General features: G+C 45.2%; 1 long non-coding RNA gene across 1 annotated transcript in view; it reads left to right on the forward strand.

Annotated features, from left to right (window-relative positions):
* The window catches only part of LOC117046085, a 196253-nt gene extending 178271 nt beyond the window's left edge, over positions 1 to 17982 (forward strand). Inside the window, exon 3 of the long non-coding RNA XR_004426512.1 lies at positions 17727 to 17982. This is a non-coding gene — a long non-coding RNA (uncharacterized LOC117046085). The remainder of the gene's footprint in view (positions 1 to 17726) is intronic.

Here is a 17982-nt window from a genome sequence, read left to right on the forward strand (position 1 = left end):
ACTGTATTCTAATTAAAGGACTAGGCGAGGACTTAGAATTTTACAAGAACTTTTAAATAATTAGTCTTGTGTGTGTGATGGTGCTTGTGGTGGGGAACTAGTCTTCCTCCAACAAATCTTCCCTCATCTTTCCAGTTATGCAAATTAAGAAATGCGAGTTTGCATTCATTAGAACAATACCGCGCAGAGAGATCAGTCCCTAATTCAGTTCTATCTTCTGCCTCTCCCCTGTTTGAAAATATTTCACACCCACCCTTTATTCCCCTTATCCTCCCCGCCTTTTCTTCTTTAAAAAACAAACAAGCAAATGGGGATGGGGGCGTATTTTCCCCAAATTCGATTTCCCCAGTCACATTTAAGATTTTTTTTTCCCCACCCGTGACGCTCTCCCTCCTCCCTTCAATTATACGCTCCGCCCCCCCCCCCCTTATAGGCAGGTGTATGTTATGTTACGAAGAGAGTTCCCTCGGTTGGAAGGGTTGTTAGCTGGCGGGGAGCTGACCAGCGTGCTGAAGGTCGGCGCGAGTTTCGAGGGGAACGCTGTTATTCTTGCTTCGTTTTCTTGGAGAGCGTTACTTTTACTTGCTAATCACGGAGGGGCGCTTAAATAATTGAGAGTACGTTTAAGCATAAAGCAGTCCGTTTCTAATCTTTTCAGGGGTAAAGGGACTAATGTGCACCTGCTGCGAGAGTCCCTCTTTTATATAGATTTATTCTATGCATTACTTCAATCCCAAGTTGGACCTCATATCTCCAATTACATCTGAACCATGTTGAAACCGGATAAACACCTTAGCCTTATTTTCTGCGGGTATAAATTTAGCATTTCCTTTCTCATATGCTGGGCGATAGCTTTTGTTTTGCTACTCTCATCATAACCAGTGATAGGAAAAAGTAAATTCTAAAAATTATCCTCCGGCTGTCTTAGCTTTGGTGATGATATGGGGGGCGGCCCATTCCACTTCCTATCATATTAGGATGCTGCTGTGGACACGTGTAGGCTACTTCCTGAAGATTTTAACCCCGCATTTCTGCAAATTTCCTGGCTCTCTGGTGAATGCAATGCATTTGTAAAGGCCCTCAAGTACTTTGCACCAATGACAAACATAGTTTGATTAGCTGCTTTTAAATTAGCTGGTTCTTTAGGGCTGCGGCGGCTCGCTTTAACCAGGACTCACCCAATTCATCCAGAGCATTAGGATTTGCTTTGGTGCAAACCTCCATCTAAAGCAGTGGTGTTTACTGCCAAAGAAAATACGTTTAGGATCAGGTGCATGTTCTCTCTTCTTTTTTCAATCTAAACACTTCGACTAAACTGCTGTGGGGATCTGAGAGCAGATCTTGCCTTAAAGATTTGCTTATGTTAATTTTAAGATTTCTCTGCCCGCAGCCTGTTTAGGATGCAAAGGTTGGATTCGACGGGAGAGGGCGGGGGGGAGTCCTCCTGTCAAATTAAAGTGAGCCTTCCTGTCTTGCCTGCTTCCAGCAAATAACTTGCAGAACCTAATAAATCCAGATGGAGTCCCTCATATAGCCTGGTGCCGAAATAATAATTGTCCTGCTTTGTTTCATGTCAGAGGCCTCTTTGGCTCATCTGTCATGAAACCAATTTCACTTTATTTACATCCATTTGCTAGTTTAATTACTGGGCTGATGAATAGCCTGGAGGAATTAAGTTACGAGTCTTTGGAAACCTAAAGCGACAGATATATGGGGTTACCTTTTAACTGTGTGTGGGGAGGAGGAACACGGTGGTTGGAGTTGGGCACCCAAATTTGACAAGGGGTAGGGGAAGGGAGGGAGGGAGTGATAAGTACCTTCCTAGAGAGTGGGGGCGGTTGGAAGGAGCAAATTGCTACATCTCTCCCCGTCTTTTATTGGATCTTGTCGTATATTTATCTCCATCTTGATCAGAGCCATTGCTTAAGGATACTCGGATAGCCCCGCAGACTTGCCTGGGTTGAATAAAATGTTTATTAAAGGAAACATACGCTTAAAGATGGGCACCGCAGACCTGAGCACTCATCATGCGACAGACCAGAAATAATCTATCATCAGAGAAACGGAAACGGGAGGGGTGGGACGGGTGGCATTAGCCGCCCCTTCCACATGGCGGTTTTCCGCAGGAACATTTCTAGATGTGTTTTCCTGCCTTCTTTCCCAAGCCCAAGGATGTCCACTGTCACATGCACAAGTAATTGAGAACAAATCCAGTGGGTAGGTGGGATGGTATGTATATATATATATATATATATATATAGCCAGGGCTCAGGTGCTTGCCAAGACGAAACCCAGCTGCTTACATGGCATACATTTAAAGCTCCCTTGAGAATCCTGGGAACTGTAGCTCACCGCTACATTCCCAGCACCCATAAGAAACTACACTTCCCAAGAGTTTTTGCATGGGGGTTCATGTGCTTTAATGCATGGTGTGTGTACGCAGCCATGGTCTTTACAAGGTGTGCTCAAGCGTCACTGGCTTGCTCTGAATTGAGGCATGAAATATTGTGAGATAATGATCCAGCGAGTTTAAGCATCGTATACGCTCCACTGTTTTCAATGGATGAAATGAGGGGGGCTTTTACAGAACAATCCTAAACATGTCCATTAGCTCCCAGCGATGCCAGTGAAACAACTTCCCTAGTAAATGCTTATGGGATTGCAGCCCTTTACACCCTGTAAACTGGACTGTGCCCTAAGTTATGCACAGGTTGCAGTGTTGTATATTTTTTCTGCCCAAACCCTGATTTCAAATTCTCACCAAGGTTTTGTCATCATTCTGGTACTCCCAAATCCCTTGCTGCTTGCCTAGAACAAAGTGTCCGATCCAAGCCCCATTAGTTCCCACTAAAAAGAGGAGAGTTCACATGCTTAACTTTGGCTGGATCACGTCAAGAGGATTTTCTTTTCCTACCCTTACATAGAGGAGATGCTTTCTCTATATATAACACGCATAGTTTTGGAGATCTAAGGAGAGCTATCTTTGCGCTCCTCAATAAATACTTCTTCCTTTCAATAATCTCGCTATACCTGCTAAGATTGGATCCTAACTTTGGGTGCAATCAACAACCATGAAAATCGATAGGAGATGTACCATTGACCTCGCTGGGATGTGAATTGCATCCTTATAGAATTCCTCCTCTCCCCTCACCCCACCTTCCCGGAATAATCTAGGGACAATACTATGGATTCAGCCCTTTGATATAGTTGAAGGGAAAGTTCGGCCGGCTGCTTCAACAGAATAGTTTTCACAGCCAGAGATAAAAGAGCAAGCAGCAACAACAAAGTAAAACGGTAGTTCCTATTGTCGATGCAGATTTAAAATAAATAAATTAATCTTCCTTTCTGGATACATATACATATACATATTCCCTCCACCCCACCCCATGGGCAGGTGCAGATTTCCCTCCCTCCAATCAGATCTGCAGCAGCCCTACAGAAGGAAACTGATCTCCTTTTCTCTCTAGATATAAACGCTCTATTTGGGTTACATGGAAACATCAAGGTTTCTTTGTCTTTCTGCTAGTGGTAGTTTTTTTTTTTGTACTTTTCTTATTTGAAAGGTGAGGAGGGAAAGGATAAGGGAAAATATGTAGTCAAATAGGGTTGGGGGTATATGAAACTCCTCTTCTTCTCCCTCCCTCCCTCCCCCCCCCTTTCTCCCTCTCCCTTTGATTAATAGATCCATGTGGCTAACGGCCTGACATATGGTGTGCGCGGCAGCTTGAGACGCTACCTTAGGCATCCCCTACGGCCATTAACATATTAGAGGCTTCTGTGCAGTCAGACAGTCAGACTTCATCTCCAGCCCAGCGCAGAAAGGCTGCACCCCAGAGCTGTTGGATAGAGGCTTTCAATAATGCATCACGCTCCCGTTCTGAGGGAGCTTGTTCTTGGTGCTGAAGCTCAAGTGCAACCAACTAATCAGCTCAGGCAACAAAGAGCCACCAAGGTTTCACAAACGGGGGTGGGTGGGGGAGCGTGTGCGCGCGCGCGCGCTTGTGTGTCCGTGTGTAAATATAGGCATAAGGACTGGCCTCTCCTTTATGTGCATATGTATATATATCCAAGGTGCATCTTGGAAGACGATTTCGTATATACGCGCTATATAAACGCCCATCATTGGGTAGTTGCATTGATATCTAAAGAGGCGAGGTGGGGGGGGGGGGAGGAGACTGTGCCAGGGGGGCGGGAAGGGGGAAGGCAGGAGAAGACTACCAAGTGATTCTACCTGAAACGTTTGATCTGAGAAAGAAACACACAACAGAAGGGGCTGGTTTTAGCCCCTCCTGAAATCAAGATAAATAAAACCGGAGATACAGGTGTATATAGGCAGAGAGACAGCTAGTTGTGTGTACATGATGACTGTGTGTGTGTGTGTGTGTGTGTGTGATGATATATATGATGCTTGGTAAATATATAGTCAGGAAACTGCTAAAATGATTGCATGCATGGATAAAGAGAAAGACAGTCTTGCCTATAAGTCCCATGTAAGTCATTTTCCTTAAGGCCAAGTAGGCGTGCTTCAAGCCAGTAGAGGAAGCCACTGACGCCAACCTGACTCAGATTAAGCCATGCCACTTCATGTACAGATGTTGCACTGCATTTCTAAATAGCCGAACAAGACATGCATCCTTATAGGCGACTTTTCTGCAGGCAAACGTGCTAAACTCGAGATCAAAAGTTTCAGATACATTGGCCTGCTCTTTTCTCACGGACTTCCTAGAGATCCATTCACAGCTGCGTATCAGTTCATATTTCTGTTTCATTAAGTAGGTCGGCAAATCAAAATATGTTCTTAATCCATATTAAAAAAACAAACAAACCCCACTATGTATATAAAACGCCTGACAAATACACCCACGCGGCAGAAAACTGTCCTGGGTTTGCTTTATACCATATATAGCTAGTATGTTTGAGTAAGATGTTCTTTTCCACATTGGCTGACGTCCCTTTGGCGAGCATGCATGCACATGTTGACAGCTTCACAGGCACTGCTAATCGTTCTAGGAGTTTGCTGACATCTTAATGCACCCACACACTTTCCCCAAGACATACACTTCTGAATCTTCCTAAAGCCTCTTTCGGTCAAGCTTGTCCCATTGACTTTCATCGCCCCAAGGCTGTTGTGAAAGTTTGACTGTGTTTCTGGACCAGAAGCTATAAGGGAGCAGGGGTCAAATTCTATGTCCTGCTTCCAAGAGTATCCGGGACCATCCTGACTTTTTCCAATAGGTATTTATTTATTTATTGGGGGAATCTGTGGATTCCGTTCTCTTAAAAAATGCACAGAGGGAAGAATCCCAGAGACATTATCCTAATGCAGGAATCACAACTAAAGAATCGCTGGCAGATGGCGTTAGTAGGATTGTTCTGTTAAAGTTAACCGGGGGGGGGGGGGAGTTGAGAAACCTCTGAGCTGGGCGTAAGCCTCGTGGTCCCATCCATTGGCGATAAGAAACAATAAACAGGCCGAATTCCCAAGGCCGATGCAGCCTCTGTACAAGGTTTATTTTAAATACCCATTTCGACGTTTGACAGCACCGATGGGATTTATCGCGTCTCCGAGCTGTAACTGTTCCCAGCAATGCTGAACTTTGTTCTGGTTGTTTGGGGGGGGGGGAGGAAGAGGAAGGGTTGACACGCTAGCCTTTCCACGTGACTTCGCCTTCTCATTTCCGGGAACTCATGTTAATAACCAGCTTTTTGATGTTGGTTTATTTTGGTACGGTTCTGCCTTAAGGGGCTGGGGGTGCGGGGAGGTTTCCTGCCTATAGGTGAAGAGAATAAAGTCAATTGCCGGGGGCCTGGGAGACCTTTCCCTTTCAAAACAGCGAAGCCACTTCCTTCTGGGAGCATCGGGCTTTCCGAAGCCATAATTAACGTCAGGCACTCTCTTGTACTTTCTCCCCCAATATTATTCTAATAGCCCAAAATCCACTTCTGCTTATTCACACAAGAACAGGAATTTGCTATTTCTCTTGTTATCACCACCACGTCAGAAGGGTTCCTGCGACTTTAAAACTTGCATAACAGGCAAAAATATATTTTTAAAAAAACAACAACAACCAGAAAGTGAAATTCCCTCCGCACCCACCCAAATCCTGCATCTTCATGGCTGAAAAATGTTCGGCTGTAGAATTTCTGCCTGCCATGCTGTCATTCATTACAGGTAAGAGTAAAAAGTTTCTATCAGCCAGGAAGTTTCTGCTACTGAACACGATCAAAACTCTTAAGGGCCTTTTCAGGCAGAAAGTAACCACGTCTTCGGGTTGTTTACGGAGCGAAGGACAAAGAATGGCGATTTATTAATTTTCCCTCCCAACCTCCGTTTGCACTGGGTTGCAAACAGAGGGGGATCCGAATTCTTGGAGGATCAGAAGTGGAGCAGATGGTGTGTGTGTGTGTGTGTGTGTGTGTGTGTGTGTGTGTGTGGCACAGCAGAGCTCGTGTTTTCACGCTCTTAGATTGGAAGATTTTTTTAAAAAAAAACCGCCTTGCAACGGAGTCAGACCCACTTTCTCCATCTACCGGTAACTCAGTTCTGGCAGCAGGGTTTCAGGGTCTCCAGGACTGGGGACATTTCTAGCTCTGCGGCCTCTGCCTGAAACCTAGGAACTCTTGCCTGCCAAGCAGATGCTCCACCAGTGATGCAGGCCCTCCCTCCCTCTGCTCAACAGCTTTCCACAGGTACCTGACTTCACATGTTGGAAAGACTACTGCGATGCATCAGCCGGCTCTCTGACCTTGCAGGGTTGTTATTGTTGTTTACCTCGACGAAATTATTTGCTTGCACTTATGAATGGGGTACTTTGTAATGGTTTATTTAAAGCCCAGGTCACCCCAACCAACGAACCCTACGAATGTCTACTCCGAAGTAAGTCCCGGTGGGACTTGCTAGCAGAGAAGCGTGTGTAGAATGTCAGCCTTAAGCCCCACTGGCAGACATAAGCCCCAGGGGGAAAGCACTGGAATCAAGTTTCTATAGTTAGAAGGGTCCACGAGGGTGAATCTGTTTGCCCAACGTGGGTTCGAACCCACGACCCTGAGATCTGGGCTATTTGTCTGGGCTATTTGGTTTCCTAAATGAGTTTGCAAGAGAACGTCTTGTAACGCTGGGATGCCGCTTCCTTCGGCATCAAGGGCGCCTCAAACCGGATTGGGATTTCGGCTGGGATCTCCCCAATGACGTTGCTCGCACAAGCTGTGCCCCGCCCCCCATACTTCCTTGCAATCCTTCTCTTGATTCCAGAGGATCTTACTTCCAATCCAATCCAATCCAATCCAATTTTTTATTTTTATTTATTTTCATTTTTTGCTTCCTTGGAGAGGAAAACTCAGTCAAACCCATAGGTCTGCTGGTGTCCAGACAGCTTCGATTTATCTCCCAGCTCTCTGGGATCCGAGCTGCCTCCCCTTTCAGCAAACTTCCCTGGAAGGCATACCGACAGAACTTCCTTCAAGAGGAATTTGCTGGGAATCGGTTGGTTTTTGTTTTTTTTAACAAACCTGGTTTTTAGAGGGGGGGGGGGAAATAAGCAATTAAAAACCGTTGTTAATCGTGTGCAATTTTTCTCAAAGCAGGCTAAAAAACAACAACAAACGAACACCGTCGCTGAAATGCTGGCCCAAATCTTCCACCTCCAGCCAATCTGCCCACCAAAGTCCGTAAGCCTCGTTGATTCCTGGGAGAGGGCATCATTTTTAGGGAACCAGCAAGCGGAGTGAAACAGGCGCCCCGCCAACTCGCCCCGGATTCACTCCGCATTCTCTTGGAAGCAACCGCTGGCTTGTCCTGACCGAGCTAGTTCCCAAGCCTTGGCTTCACCAACCCCTACCCCAACCAACCCGCTCCCCTCTTTCTCCAGCCGCTGCCCGCGTGGAATTAACATAAATCATTATTAGTTATTCGGATTTGCTCCAAAGGACGGGCTGCTGCCGAGCCCCACCGAAAGCCGCCCCAGCTGCTGCTCCCAGCCGTACATCTCCGAGCCACTCGCTGAACGTGCCTCTCCCGCATCACCTCCCCCCCCCACAAGCGCCCTCCCGCCTCCCCTTTGGGGGTCCTCCCTGCTTTCTTCGGCAGCCAAAAAAGCAAACAAAAGCCATAAATACCGACCTCTTTGCTTCTCTCCCTCTCTGCCCTCTTCCACTTCTGCGCGACTGTTTTCCCCGGCTCTCGCCTCTCGGAAAAGCTCAATAGCCGCCTGAAAATATTGCTTTTTATATCACCAAAGGGCGATTAATATTGCATTAACTGTATTTAACATTTTTCCCTTCCTCCCTCTCTCTCTCTCTCTCTCTCCCTCTCTCCGTTAACCACGAGTAATCTGAAATGAGTTAAGTTTCTGTTGCTAAATACAGCAGGAAGGATTGGATCGGGGGCGGCGGGTGGGGGTCGCCAGGAGGATGTCAGGAGCGGCGCAAACAGCTGCAACTATCTGTATAAACAGGTTATTTGTTTCATACTTCGTATTTTTATAATGTTAGGGTCTGGCGCGCGCCGTGTTTGAAGTCAGGAAACTCCATGCTAATGGTCTGTTTAAAGTATTCTGACACTGTCTGGAGACATCCGCGTCTCTGCCTTCATTAAATGTTTATTGTCAACACACTTCGGCGAGGAGAACGAAAGAAGAAGAAGAGAAGAAGAGAGAAGGCGGGGGGGAGGGAGAGAGACGCAGGAAGGGTCTTGTGCAAGGAAAGAAGTTCACAGCGACTGGATGCTGTCGACGCTTTGGCTGTGTTATGTTCTGCTGGGGGGGGGGGCGTGTACACAAGTTTACAGATGTTAGGCTGGAATGAATCGATGGATGGGGGGGCTAATTAGCTTCCCCATAAAATTTGCCTTGCTAAATTCGAAGTAGTGTTTGATTTCGGAGCAGACTCCCAGTTCCGCCACACCATTGCCTAATTAAGGGGGGGGGGACACAACACGCTAGGGAACCTTGCATGGGACAGTTTCTGAAATCTCACTCTCTCCCTGCCCCTTTTCAATGTCTTGAAAATGCATCCATCATCCTCATCTTTTGTCACCAATCTTCTCTCTCTCTCTCTCTCTCTCTCTCTCTCTCTCTCTCTCTACCTACCTAAAAGAAAAACACACTCAAAACAGGAAGCATCCATGAATGAAGTGCAAAAACAAGGTGTCACAGGTAAAGGACTGCGTTATTTTTGACACCTAACATTGGGGATAAAGCCCCACCTCTCCCTAGAAATGCATTGCTCTCCATTGTTTTGTGGTATATTCAGTGGCAGAATGTGGTGTACTGTGTTAGGCTGGTTTGTGGCCTGCTGCCCTAACTAAGCCTCGGAGCAACATGCCCTGTTTTCCCTCTGCTTTCAAATAGGAATCCCTCACCCAGTTACACCACTGATTTGGAGTCCCTTAACAGGATCCTAGTGGAACCTCAATTGCTTTTGCTCAGATATATTTTCCTGACTACATGAGGTCAATATGAAAGAACATGCCAAAACACAAAGCAGAGCTTGAACTTCTTTTTAAATCTACCATCATTCAAGTGCTTACTTTTACAAGAAGGAATTTCTCTCCCTTATCCTCTATTATAAGATGATTATTCTGGGTTTGTTTGTTTGTTTGTTTTGCTGGCATTTTCATCCACCCTCTCTATTCACTCATCTTCATTGCTCAAAATCTGAGGAACAACAACAACAACAATAACACTAATGTGTCTATGCTGCCCATCAGAGTGGGTTTCCCCAGCCACTCTGGTTGGCTCCTACCAGAATATTAAAAACACGATAAAACATCAAACACTAAAAACTCCCCTAAACAGGACTGCCTTCAGATGTCTTCTAAAAGTCAGATAGTTGTTTATCTCCTTGACATCTGATGGGAGGGTGTTCCACAGGGCGGGGGCCACTACCGAGAAGGCCCTCTGCCTGGTTCCCTGTAACCTCTCTTCTCGCAGTGAGGGAACCACCAGAAGGCCCTCAGAGCTGGACCTCAGTGTCTGGGCTGAACGATGGGGGTGGAGATGATCCTTCATGTATACAGGGCCAAAGCCTGGATGTCTGGACCCCGCTTACTTGCAAAACATTGCACCTGGCATGACATGAAAGCTTTATCTGTGGGCATCTTCACATGTGATGTCTCATCAACATCTGGAAAACTTCACTTGCTACTGTCTTTATATTAGAGATGGTGGAAGCTATGGCCCTCCAGCTGATAAGAGTCTAATTCCCATCATGTTTAACCATTGGCCATGCTGGCTGTGGGTGGCAAGAGTCCTATCACCTATGGAAGACCACAGGTTCCTCATAAAGCCATGAGCATGAATGTGTGGTTCAGCCCTTAAAGGTCCACAAACTGCATGCTGGTACACAAATGATTTCACTCAATCCCTCATCACTTGATTGATGGACCTCTGTGGCTAACTCATGGCTGGGTATGGGATCTAGCTTCAATGAAAAGTGCTGCATTTGTTCATTTGTTCACCCATCCTTGCATACCCTATACTGGCTTCCCACCACCAACCCTACATACATAATCTGTGGGATGCTTACAATGCAGCCAAACCGACAATACTGTGTTTGCTAGAAAGGCACACAGAGAGGAAGTTGAATCTCACAGGGTCTACAGGAAATCCTCCCTGTGAGAGCCACGCCCACTGTGTTCAGACAGGTAAACAGGGCCTGTCTATATTAGCTGCTCCCTGCCCTCTTTTGCCCTTTTTTCTCTGTTTCCTGATGTTCGAGCTCTCTCATGGCTCAGCTACAAGTAGCCAAAGTTCAGACTCCATTTTAATATAAACTACAATAGACGTCTGCAACTACATTGTAAGCCTGCCTCAAGACTGCTACTGTGAAACTGATTGCATAAATAAGTATACAGTATTTACTTACAAGAAGACTGTTTTGCATCTTCTTATAAGGATTGGTTCAGATGGTTGTAGGACTGGATTATGTCAGGATGTGTATAGAAATTAGGGGAGGATCAATTTATCATATATTATCCTTCCTTCCTCATGTTTGTGAGTTCAGCAGAGTGCATCCCTTTGCAGCTTAAAATAAGGAAGCTTTGATAGGCTAGTTTTAGCCTTTTCGTTTAAGTAGTCTAGGATGCTTTAATGCAGACTGAATTCTCCTGGTATTTCCCCTTTTCTCGCATTAAAATGATAATCACACAAACAGTCGTGTAAAAAGCAAAAATAGCATTTACTCACTCAGAGTACTTGTTGAAGAGTAACAGATAAAGCAGCTTTATTCGTGCAGGCTTAAAGTGGTAATCAGGCTACAAAGACATTTTTTAGTCTAGTTTCAAATGGAGTCTGAGCAATGGAGCTCAGACATGTGAATGTTCTGCAATGCTGAAATGAAGTTCAAAGAGCAAAGAGAGGAAGTACACAGCCTAGAGAGGAGATTTTATGTATGCATAGTCCATCCCCCTAACAGTGCACTGTGGGAGTGTCTCTCAGAGTCCTCTCTAGGAAACTTACAGGACTCTGAGCTTCAGCTCCTATCATGTGCCTATCTAGCAAACATGCATTGTTGGTTTGACTGCATTGTAAACATCCACACACATTCATGATGACTAAACGTAGTGGATGAGGCAGATAGGGAGTTGGGAGTCCAAGAACATCTGGAGGACCACAGATTGGCCTTCCCTGCCTTGGAGACTATGAATCAGATTCTTCAATTCTAAATCTATTTCTTGGGTCGTATAAGCCACGCTGTCTAGGACTGACAGGAGTCGTGGTCGAAAACATATGGATGGCACCAAGCTGGGAAAGTGCGGCCTACTGTGCATCTGATTTATGCAACAGAATCAGAACAAGCTGGCTTGTTTGCAAACCTACCTTCAGTGGTAGTTTATGATTATTGGGCCCCAATCTGATCAAAGTGAAGCACTTTTATGTCTCATTGGCTTAAACTGGAAAACAGCACTAGGCTCTGTGGTTTAGACCACAGCGTCACCAGCATCCTGCAAGCACATCCATTATCCCATTGAACTAGAAGGAGAGGGAAGTGTTTAACAGAGAAACTTAGGCTGTGATCCATCCTATACACATTGACTTGAACTTCAATGGGGTATATATTTTTAGTAGACCTGTATAGGAGTGAACTGTTTCCCCCATGTCCATTTTGTGATCAATAAACTACTTCTGCTTGATTGAGCCCATTATGGAAGAAAGGGTTGGGGGGAACCTTTGGACCAGCAAGCTTAAGCCTAAATATAGAGATGTGTAGATTGATTCATTTGGGATGTTTCACTCCCCAGAGTAACAAACACATAGTGGCTCAATTTGTGCCAGGGCTCATGATAACCTATTTTGGATTCAAAGGTAGTACCTGGGATATGTGACTCAGTGCTAGCGTTCACTGGGGCATGTGCAGAGTGCAATTCCTTTGGCCACCAAATAATAAGCCCAAGTCGTGGCCACATGTTGTGGGGTTCAGAAAGGAGAGCCCTCTCCTGTCAGAGGGTGTCATTCCCACCCCACATCCCCCTCCCCTTTTAGAACAGGGGCATTCATAGGTTGAAACCCAGGGCATTATAACTAATAGTGGGTTGTAATCTAAAGCAACACTTACCAGGGAGTAAGGTCCACTGAAAACACTGGGGCTTACTTCTGAGTACACAGGAATAGGGCTATTTTCTCAGCTCCATATGGATTGGTCCCAAGGAAACATTTCTTTCTGAATCAGGGGTAGGGAATCTGTGCCCTCTCCATATTATTAGACTACAACTCCCATCATCCCTGGCGATTAGCCATGATGGCTGGTGGGCTGATGGGAGTTGGAGTCCTTGTCTCTGTTTTGAACCATCACACTCACAAGTTGCTTCTCTATTCCCTCCCCCTTACTTTGGCACGGCTCCCCTAGATAAACACGCATCACAATGGGTCGTCCTTATTTTTTTGCTTATGCAGATTTCATTTCGGACAAACTCGGTCCTTCGGAGCTCTCCGGCAGAGTGGAACCCCCCCCCCCTGTAAATGTCAATAAAGGCATATTGACACAATGGACAGCAGGAGGCTATTAAGTCCCGGGGTGCCAGGAAATGCATGGATTATGGCTCCCTCCCTCCCTCTCTTCCACCACCCCCGTGAGAAAATCTGCTTCAGTGGGCCTGTTCCCCACTGGCGGAAGCCTGGCGAGTGACTTTGGCAAGCTTCAAGGGAAAGAGGCAGCGAGATGCTTTCTAGGTAGCCTGACCTGCCCGTCTATAAAACAACAACAAACAACAACAAGCGGAAGGGAAACTCAGCGGAGTATTAGATCAAGGCTGAAGTCTAGATCGCTGCTGGATTTTTTTGGTCGGTTGGTTTTTCATGCTTATCTCGACAAACGCAAAAGAGGGGTCGTAGGCTTGTTATGTTTATCAGAGCCGCTTTCAAGCAACCCGAGAAGCTCGCGCCCGTGTGTGTGTGTGTACGTAGGTAGGTAGGTAGGTAGGTAGGAAGGTAGATCTGTCTCCGTTAACTGTTTCTCTGTTTGGATTCCAAAGCCTGAATTGTGCTTGGAGAGGGCAACTCTCTGTGTTTGTATGCAGAGTGAAGGAGCGGGAAGGAGAATGAAATTAAGCCTGCCTGCTGATGGGGGGGGGGAATTCAAGGCATCTGGTTGGCGTAGAGCCGTAGACCTACTAGATCTCCTTTGATGAAAACTCATTAACCTCGCCGGGTTTTTTGTTTGTTTTGTTTTGTTTTAAGATGAGCCTCCTTTTCCACCAACCCGTTTACTCTCCCCGCCCGCTGTCCAAATGTCAAGGGTGCTGATCTCTGCGTTGATCCAACTCGTCTACGTCGGAGTGCTTTGCGCAGCGTCGGCTGTGCGGGCGCCAGAGCCTTTCCTTGACGTCCTTTGCGCCTCTTCCAAAGAGGAAGCCTCCTTAGCCTACGGCTTGGCGAGCACCCAGGGAGGAAGAGGCAACAGCCTACTTCAGGCCATGCAGAATGGTCGGTAGGGGCGTGGATGTGGCATAAGAAAAGAGGAGAGAGGAAGAAAGGCCACGTTGGAAGACCGAGAAAGTGCGCAAACCGGGAGCTTCTAGATTCTGCTTAGGCTTTATCAGAAACTCGAATACAGCCCTTTATTCCAGAAGGAGCCAAATCTGTACATTCATCACGACCACGCGAATAGTCTCGTGTCAGCCTCGAAACACGGTTCGCTAACCAAGGCTGCTTCCTCCAGCTTTAGTCCTTTCCAAGAAGGAGGAGGAGATTTTTGTGAAGAGGCAAAGGGCCTTGTGCAACACGCCTCCCATCAAGCCGCCTCGACAACAATTACTAAAGTTTTTAATTAGCCTCTTGTTATAATTCATTTTATTAATTTTCCAAATCTCAGCCCATGAATTATGCAGAGGGCGGCTGTGTAATTGTGTTTGCAGCAATTCTGGAGGAGGGCGCACGGGCGCGCGCTGGGCTCCGCGGAGCCGCTCCGGCCTCTCCCTTCTGGCTGAGCGCCCAAAACTCGCCCGCGTCCGGGCCTAGGCGGTGGCAAAGCGCTAATATTTTATCAACCTTTAAATCACACATCAATTAACGCTCAGCAGAGGCTTGTCTCGCAGGTGGGAGCAGGTTCCCAGACGTCGCGGGATGTTTGTTGATGGGGGGGGCGTTAATATTAATCAATTACCGTAGGATTTCCCACGGAAGGAAGGAAGGAAGGAAGGAAGGAAGGAAGGAGCGAGCAGGTCTAACCAAAACAAAAACCAATAATGGATTGAAATTTAAATAACCAGAAGGACCAAAAATCGTCTGGGGGCGAACAGGAGCACCGGCAAGTCTCCTTTTGCTGCGATCAGAGGAAATAATTATCTTTGGGGAAGAGCAGAGATGGGGGGAAATCCTCGGCTGCAGAAAACTTTCCTGCTCCTTGTGGGGAAATCTTTGACTTGTTGAGCTAGGCACTGGATTAGGTTTAATATCACAAGGGAGGGGGAGAGAGCAGGGGTTAGGAAGGGGATCAATACGAGCCCTTCGTTGCCTCTGTCTATTATTCATTGATGACGGTCTAATTTAAGCTGAAAGCAATTTCAGAACAAGTGTTAAGTAGAAATTCCACATGTCTGTGTTAGACGAGGGAGAAACGGCAAGGCTGGAAGTGCGCGCGCGTGCGCGTGAATTAGTTTAAAAACCGAGAGGTTGCTTCGGGGAGCGGGATAACTTTTGCCTTAAACAACATATTCAGGGCAACGGAACGCAATCTGCCTTGCAGATGCTCATTTCTGCCCTCCCTCCAACACATACATTAAAAAATAATAATAATCATTTGCACGACGTGCTGAGCAATCCTGAACATGCCTCCTCAGAAGTAAATCCTATTTAATCCAATGGGGCTTGCTCCAAATAAGTGGGATCAGGCTTGCAGGCTAAGCTTTGACATCAGTCCTAATCATATTTCCTCAAAAGGAAGTTCATTTCCTAATCCTATATGATTTGTGTAGCCTTAGGGCGCGATCCGGTGCGTGTTTTTTTCGGGAAGCAAGTTTCATTAAGTGAAATGGGATTTGCAGTGCGGTCCTAACCTTATCTCCTCGGAAGCAAGTCCTGCTGCGTTCAATCTGGTTTACTCCCATGGAAGTGTGCATAGGACGGCAGCCTTAAAAATACTACCGGAAAATCTTAGGAGGCGTTTTTCGGATGTAACTTCCACTGAAAACAACTCACTTTGTGCTCAGAACATGCTTTGTTTTCAATCCCAGGGTCCGCTAAAAGAAATATCAAGAACACAACCCGTGCCAGGCGATGCACTTGGTGTCAATGGGATAAAATCCGGGAGCACGTGGTTTAATGGAAATAAAGGGAGCTATAAGGCGGCAGTAGGAAACATACTTATGAGTAAGCCCAATTGAAGACACTGGGGCTGACTTTCCAGTAACCATGATTGATCTGTAATCTGTTTAAATTTAGCTAGAAGATGTCCAATGAGTGGATCAACCCACATCGCCACCTCCTGCCTCTAGAAGGCTCTTTGCTTCCTCGAGGTCTACATATTGAAATCCCATAGTCCAACTGTACTATTATTAAATGTTTTAAACTGTTACACATAAAACGATTCATTGCTCTGTTGTTCAGTTTCCCATCGATATTAAAGCTGAAAACTTTGCAAAGTACAAGTGTTTGCTGTTGTTATTATTTCTGTTGCTATTATCATAATTCGCAATCGAAAGGTGTTGTGTTCAACATTCCTTTTTAAAAAGGGGGGTGGGAGAAAATAAAAGTTATATATTGACCTTAAGTTGGTCTCTTTCAAGCAACACGTACCATGTTTCTGGTATTTTGAAAGGCCCAATGTGCTGGACCGCAACATTTCTCTTCGAGGGTAGATAATGAAAAATAAAACACGGCTTGATATTCATTTTATTTGGTCATTCCTGATTCTCCAAAAATGATATCCGATAGAACTCACGTATAAAATATTTTTGCTTTTTTTGTTTTTTGTTTTTTGTTTTTTTTTTACAAATGCATTTTAAAAAATCAGATGACATTTCGAGTTCATAACAAAAGAAACAAATCTGTTCTCGGTGGAAGGATTCTACTTTTTTGTGTGTGGGAGGGAACCCAAACCTTTATTTACCCTTTTGTACCCTTTCCCACCTTCTCCAAGAGTTGCTGGAAAAAAAAGAAAGAAAAAGAAATCACAGCTTTTGGAAGTTGTATGTTTACCAGCCAGGCGTCTGGATTCACAGGTTTACGGCCCAAAAGACACGGGTTTGGATAAAAGAGAAATAATCACAGGCAGGGGAAGATCTCAGCTTTAAATAAACTATCCCACCCCCTCTTAGTCTGGCACACATACAGTCAAATACCATACTCACTGAACAGCGGGGTTGTGCCCTACTCAGAGAAGACCCAACGAAATTAATGAGCATAACTACATTTCAATTTCGATGGGTCTACCGTGAGCAGGATTTAGTTAACTACAACCAGCTGAAATTATTCGTGACACGCAGCACGAAACTACAGAAAGTCTTCTCAGAAGTAAATGCCATTGACTCCAACGCAGCTCAGCCTTAGATGGCAGCCCTGCGTTTACTGACCTGCGAGTAAGTTCCAGTGAACTAAATGGGGCTTACTTCCGAGTCAAGATGCCTTAGGATCGGGCTGTCGTCACGAAGGACTTTAGCTGGATCGGGGTCAATTTGGTGACTTGGAAGAAGTCGGTGGCCAACGGTCAACTCCACTCAGAATACATGGAAGAGATCCGTGTATGGTATTTATTAACCGAAAATAGAAAATAAACATTATTTTTCCTACATCATTAAGTACACATATATGTGCACATATAATACGGAAGCTACTCTGGCTAAGTTCGCTCACAAATATTTTTCAGAGGAGCAAACTGTTCCAAAAAATAACTTTTGAAGTCCCGTCCCACCCCCGTGCTCCGTTCAAACTTGGTCTTCAATTTTCTGCACTTATACCGAACAAAGGTCAAGAAACACACGCAGCTAATATATAGTTCATTTTATTCAGAGTATCCATTTCCACATAAGACCTATCTTATAGTAAGGATTTCTGAATTTAGCAGAAAAATACAACTCTCGATTTGTTAAAAATTTTTGGTAGACTCCTCTCTTCTGTCTTGGTTTTTGTCTAAAGGCTTGATGCCTTGATTTTAGTTCAGTTTAGTTTAGTTTAGGTTTTTTTTTTAGCAGCCGTGTTTCAGGAAAAGAAAAGAAAAAAAGGGAGGGGGACAAACCTCATTAAAAAAATAAGTAATAATTATTAATAATAATACTTTTCTGGTTTTTTTTCCAGGTTTGTTTTATTTGTAGGTGTGCTGGGACAGATCTCCCTGTTGAAGAGTTTGGCGTACAGAAATATTTCTGATGGAAATTAAAAGAATATATATATATATAATTTTTTTTTCTTAAGAAAACATCAAGAAGATCCAACCAAGGAGAATGCTCAGCAAACATACATGGACAGGTAGATAATCCAGTGACACGTGGTTGAAATTCGTAGCCATTTTGCCCCCCCTCCCCCTGTGTATTAAAGAAAATATTTACAAACA

The sequence above is a fragment of the Lacerta agilis genome, chromosome 4 (genome assembly GCF_009819535.1).
Source record: "Lacerta agilis isolate rLacAgi1 chromosome 4, rLacAgi1.pri, whole genome shotgun sequence".
Lineage (NCBI taxonomy): Eukaryota > Metazoa > Chordata > Lepidosauria > Squamata > Lacertidae > Lacerta > Lacerta agilis.